The sequence below is a fragment of the Hibiscus syriacus genome, unplaced genomic scaffold (assembly GCF_006381635.1).
Source record: "Hibiscus syriacus cultivar Baekdansim isolate YM2019G1 unplaced genomic scaffold, ASM638163v2 tig00110370_pilon, whole genome shotgun sequence".
NCBI lineage: Eukaryota > Viridiplantae > Streptophyta > Magnoliopsida > Malvales > Malvaceae > Hibiscus > Hibiscus syriacus.
This window is the reverse complement of record NW_024062707.1, coordinates 247,067-253,686: the sequence shown is the minus strand read 5'-3', so window position 1 is coordinate 253,686 and position 6,620 is coordinate 247,067. Positions and strand designations below refer to the sequence as shown.

At 33.4% G+C, this 6,620-nt stretch overlaps 1 pseudogene; it reads right to left on the bottom strand.

Moving 5' to 3' along the window:
- Positions 1–2,140: 2,140 nt before the first annotated feature.
- On the bottom strand, positions 2,141–2,249 carry LOC120121333 (annotated as a pseudogene).
- Positions 2,250–6,620: the final 4,371 nt, after the last annotated feature.

Below are 6,620 nucleotides of genomic sequence, written 5' to 3'. Positions count from 1 at the left end.
TTAAATGATATTAAAAAATTATTTGTTAGATAAATATTGAAATTAAGATGTGCATGTAATTGAAGCAAATATCATTTCATGCTTATATATTATATACACAAATAATCATATTATTTAATATAAACTAAATAGATATATATATTTTTATTTTAAATATATATTAATTAAATCTAAATATAAACTTTTATACAAAAAATCAAAATATAATATCTATTATTTAAATTAATGTAAAATCACTAAATTAAATTAAATTTACATATTTGATCACAACTTATATTTACACCTCGAGATTTTTCTTTTTCATATTATAATTATTTTTCTTTTGTGTAAAAAATATGAAATAGTGATTCGACTCCACATGGGCAGAAATGTGATGATTGTTATTTTTAGACGTCAAGAATTTAAACATTATAGATTAAAAGGATAATTAATTTTTTATTGTCAAATGATAATTTTTTTAAAAATATATATTATCTTATAATCGTTTTAAATTAATAAAAAAAATACTATTTTTCTTCTGAAAAATGAATAAGCTTACTAACGCTTAGCAAACTTAAACATAAAATAATAAAAATTTAATCAAATTTGATTTTTTGAATTGAACATAAACAATACTCGAACACACCTTTTGTTAAGAGAAAAAGCCCTTCCCATTAACATACACTTGAACATTATTTTATTATATTATGGACTAAAAAATACCAATAAATCAAAGGATATTAAGTATTTAAGTACATGAACTGAGCTATGCTTTGTCTCAAGGAATCATTATCTCCTTCCTATATTATTAAAAATATGAGTAAAATTTATCGAGTAGTCTTAGTGATTAAGATGAATGTCATTCTCCTTAAAGATTATGAGTTTGAGCAACTGTATCTTTAGGGTATATGTTCGCTATTAATGTTTAAAAAAGATTTTGAACAGATGCTATTTTATAATCATCTTAGACTATTAAAAAATACATGAGTAAATACCTCCTAATTTTAATTTTGTTCCTTATATTCTATGGTTAATTATTATTATTATTTTGGATAATTTATCAGCTTCATCTCTATATCTTCTCGTGTATTATATGACCATCAACAACATTAACCGAATTAAACCCAAACACAAAATTATATATTAAAATTTAATATATTAATATAATATATTTTATGAATTCAAATACAATAATAAGCTGTACATATTTTTAAGGGTAAATCATACCATATATCACTAAAGTTTGGAGTTTGTATCAATTTCATCACTGAACTTTAAAATTCAATTAGAATTTTGATTTTAGTTTCAATTATAACATTGGATTTTGATTGTAGTTTCAATTATAGCAGTGAGTCATTAACCCATTAACAATCCGATGACATGACAATTGAGTGTTAATATGGAAGTCAAAAAATAACTTTTTATTTTACCACATCATATTCTTCATTTAAATTAAAGAATTTCTTTCATTTATTTTTAGTCGTCATCAAGAATCACCACTCTTTGATGCCTTTTATGACCACCCTAGTCCCCTAGATATCAATCAACTCATCTTATTTTTTTTTTCAATTTAGATTTTCTTACAATCCTTTTAAGACTCACGAAAATAAACAAAAAATCATTATCTTTTGGGGGGGGGATTTGAGGGTTTTGTCAAAGTTTTGGGATTTGGGGTGTCTGTTCAAAAATTTAAATAATGAGAAGTATTCTTCCAAGAAAGTGAACAACTTGCCTTGATAATAGTCTCATCAAGTGGTTGTTGAAAGAGAATGGAGTATTAGAATACTAAACCTTTGATGGATTTTCATTGATTTTGTGTCGGATTCATATAAAACCAATCTAAGAAAAAGAAAGACGACTGTAATACAAACATTTTGATACTGATATTACCGCGAATGATAACCGGTTACAAACGATAATTGGCTAACAATGATGACCAAAAAAAGTTAAGTGCTTAAAATAGATGTATTTTAAAATTCAATAAAAAATTGCATACAAATTAAATTAGAATGTTAATATCAAAATGACTTCATTTTAAACCTCAAAAACTATACAGAAGTAATATTGTTTGGGCTACAGCACCACAATGACAGAAAATGAAAGTTTAATACTATAATTAAATGAATTTAAACTTTAATATTTTCTTGAAAATAAATTATAAAAAAGATTGATTCATTTATCAATTTGTACATGGCATCTTTACACAGGGTTATGCTATTTTTTTCTGTATCGTTCTAATTTTATGAAATGTAGGATAAATTAAATAATACATTGTTACGTAAGTGAATTGTCTTGTAAAAGCAGACAGGGTTTGTCGAAACGATTTTTTTCTCTTAAAAAAATGAGATTTTGAAAACTACACCATTTTAATTTACCTCTATTGGAATATGAAGTATGGAATATACTTGTGCATTCCAGAATATGCAATGTGTGCATGAGCTCCTATTAAGGGCATTGTGTGCGTGAGTCAGTTATAAATATTAGAATTTGTTATAAAGTTTGTTAAGAATCTGTTAGAAAGGTAGAGTAAGCTTGAAGGTATAAGCTTCTATATAAGCTTTGGAATATGAAGTCTGGAATATACTTGTGCATTCCAGAATATGCAACGTGTGCATGAGCTCCTATTAAGGGCATTGTGTGCGTGAGTCAGTTATGAATATTAGAATTTGTTATAAAGTTTGTTAAGAATCTGTTAGAAATGTAGAGTAAGCTTGAAGGTATAAACTTCTATATAAACTAGGTGTAAGGCAGTTTGTAACAGTGATTAAAAAGTTTACAAAGCATATTCATATATACTTCAAGTTTTCAACATGGTATCTTTCGCTACCGATCTTGAGAGCTCTTTCTGTTCTTTCGCTGCTTAGGAGGCTGTTATAATGAATGGTGATGGTTCTCCCTCGTTGATGGAGGTTGCGTTGAGAAGTTCCAAAGGCTTCTCCAACAAGAAAGTTAGTGTTGTACTCGATGAAACTAATTTTCTCCTATGGAAGCAACAAATAATGTTAACAGTTCGCAGCCATCGGTTGGAGCGGTTACTGATGGGATCGTTGCATGTACCACCGATGACGGTGCTTGATGAATCAGGTGAGGCAATAACGAATGAACTGTATGAGGATTTCGTAGCACATGATAGAGCTCTTGCATACTGGCTACTCTCAACAATCAATCCATCTCTTCTTCAATAATTCGTAGGCGCCGAAACGACGTCTGAGATACGGGGTGCTGCAGTTTTTTGCTAACAATCTACTACTGCGGTGATCAATCTACACTATAAGTTACAGTCCTTAAATAAAGGAGATGATTCAATGCGAACGTATCTTATAAAAGTAAAGGAGGTTTGTGATACTTTGGCATCTTATGGGAGTGTTGTCTCTCAAGCTGTGCACGTTACTAGCATCCTTAAAGGCTTACCTCGTGATTATCAACCATTTGTCACGGCTTTAACGGCTATGCGTGAATCAATCACTCTTGATTCCTTGTACACCATGCTAATGGATGCTGAAACACAGTTGGCAGGCTTTGATGCTTCCATTGAACACTTTCCTATGAGTGCTCATATGGCTCAAGGGAAAGTCTCAGGAGAATTTGGAGATCAGTTTGACTCGAGGTCATCCTCTCGACAATCGTATTCTCGTGGAAGGTCCTATGGTTGAGGAAGGGGTAGGATCAAGCTACAGTGTCAACTGTGTGGAAAAATGGGCATTTGGTAGATTGATGTTGGCATCGATTTGATGAAAATTTTCCTGGTATCACTGCTAACAACAGTTCCTATTCTAAGGATGGCTCCAACACAGCTTATTATGCTGAGGGTGATAACAACAGTACAGGATGCAAATGTTGTCGAACTGGGTCCAAGTTTGCAGTACAGTCTAAATCATCAGCCTCTCGTGAACAATGGGTGATGGATTCAGGTGCTACACACCATGTTACCTCTGATGGTGTAAACATTAGTCAATCTGTTGATCTTGACAATCTAGGCAAACTTTTGTTGGTAATGGGGTTGCTTTAGAGGTTGAATCTATTGGCCACTCATCTTTGCATTCATCATCTCGTGTGTTATTGCTAACCGATTTGTTGCATGTTCTACAAATAACTAAGAACTTACTCTCGGTGTCAAAGCTTGCTAGGGAAAACGCTGTTTTTCTAGAGTTTCATGCCCATGAATGCTTTGTTTATGATGAGAAGTCGGGTGCAGTCTTGCTTCGAGGCAGAGAATATGGTGGCTTATACGTGTTTGGTGTGCAATCTATAGGTGATAGTGGTGGTAGAGCAGAAGTTAATTCATCTCAGTTATCAAAAGATATGTATGATCTGTGGCATCAACGATTGGGTCATCCATCGCATGACAACGTAGTTAAAGTGTGTCAAGAGTTGAATGTAAAGCTTCATTCAAAGAATAATAAATTCACTTGTGTTGCATGCCATATGGGAAAAAGTCATAAGCTCCATTTTCCTGATTCTACTTCTGTATATGACACCCCGTTTCAGCTAATCTTTACAAATTTGTGGGGACCCTCACATATTATTTCAAATAGTTATAAGTATTATGTGATATTTGGGTATGCTTGCACAAGACATTCCTGGTTGTATCTTCTGCAGGATAAGTATCAAGCCATTGTTGCTTTTAAAATGTTTCAGTAACTGATCAAGACTCAATTCGATTCATCTATAAAATCAGTTCAAAGTGATTGGGGATGAGAGTTTAGGAGTTTGTCGAGGTATTTACTCAATTGTGGCATCTCTCATCGGTTTACATGTCCACACACCTCTGAAAAAAATGGAGTAGTTGAACGCAAACATCGCCATGTGATTGAACTTGCTCTTATATTGCTTGTACAAGCCTCATTGCCATTCAAGTTCTGGGCCTATGCTGTTGTCACATCTGTGCATTTAATCAAGAGATTACCTACAAGGGTTTTAGAAGGAAAATCTCCCTTTGAGAAGTTGTTTCAAAAGAAACATGATTATGGGCAGCTAAAAGTATTTGGTTGTTTGTGTTTCCCTCATTTAAGACCCTACTTGAAGTATAAATTGGAGTTTCGATCTAAACTCTGCTCCTTTTTAGGGTATAGTCCACAACATAAAGGTTTTCAATGTCTTGATGCTAATGGTCGAGTGTATACGTCTAGACATGTGATTTTTGATGAGCTACAGTTTCCTTTTGCAAAGTTGCATGACAAGGTTTATAATAATTCTAATGCTTCTAGCTTGTCTAGTTCTTTACAGATTGTGGCAGATGTCAACAAATTTTACAATGTGAATGCTAAGGAATCTGATCACAATACGATGGCTAATATTAGCCACTCGATGCCATTCAGTAGTGGTTCCAGTTCTAGTATGGATGCAGCCAACAACAATCAAGCTGAAGACCAAGAAGTTACGGCTGATATTTAGAATGATGTACATGAAACTGATATTTCAAGTAGTGCACATTATGATGTTGCACATGAGGCGATTAATCTACCATAGTCTACTGCTGATATTTTGAGTGGTGCACATGATGATGCTCAAAATGTAGGTGGTGGTTTTGGTACTTCGATGAACACACATTCGATGATGACTAGGAGTAAATGTGGTGTATTTAAACCAAAGGTGTATACCAATTCCTTTGTTGATGAAGTTCCATATGATGTTTATACTGCGATTCAATCACCAAGGTGGAAGGAAGCAGTTCAAGCAGAGTTTAATGCACTTCAGTTAAATAACACATGGAATCATTTCAGGATGCCTAAAGATTGTGCTATAGTTGGCTGCAAGTGGCTGTTTAAAATAAAAAAGAACTCTGATGGGTCTGTTCAACGATACAAGGCCAGATTGGTTGCAAAGGGTTACTCTCAAATTCCAGGTTATAACTTCAAAGATACATACAACCCAGTTATTAAGTTTGCCACCTTAAATGTTGTGCTTTCCATTGCTGTGGCAAGAGAGTGGTTCATTCGACATGTTGATCTAAATAATGTTTTCTTAAACGGTGAGTTGGCTGAGGATGTTTTCATGCAACAACCACCTGGATTTGAGGAGTATGATGTTGATGGAAGTGTTCTTGTGTGCAAGCTTAATAAGGCATTGTATGGTTTAAGACAAGCGCCTAGAAATTGGTATGATAAGCTCAAAGCAAGTTTAATTCGACTGGGGTTCACTGAATCTAAAGTTGATGTTTCATTATTTGTCAAGAAAGATGCAAGTTGTCATATATACATACTTGTGTATGTGGATGATATTATAATTACATGTGACTCGTCGCTTAGTATTGACAGTGTTGTTCATGCTTTGAGTCATGATTTTTCCTTGAAGGACTTAGGAAGCTTGAATTACTTCTTGGGAATTGAAGTTAAGCGTACAAAGCAATCTTTGATATTGTCTCAACGTAAATATATTCTTGAACTTTTGGAAAGGACAAGTCTGTTTAATGCAACCCCTACAACTACACCAATGATTGGAGCTCAAAAAATGACTCAAGAGGCGGGTGAACTATTAAGTGATGCTCGAGAATACCGAAGCATTGTTGGTGCTCTGCTGTACGTATGTCATACAAGACCGGATATAGTATTCAGTGTTACTAAAGCAGCATAATTCATGCATGCTCCACGAGAGTTACATCTAGATGCTATTAAACGAATACTTAGATACTTGGCTGGCAC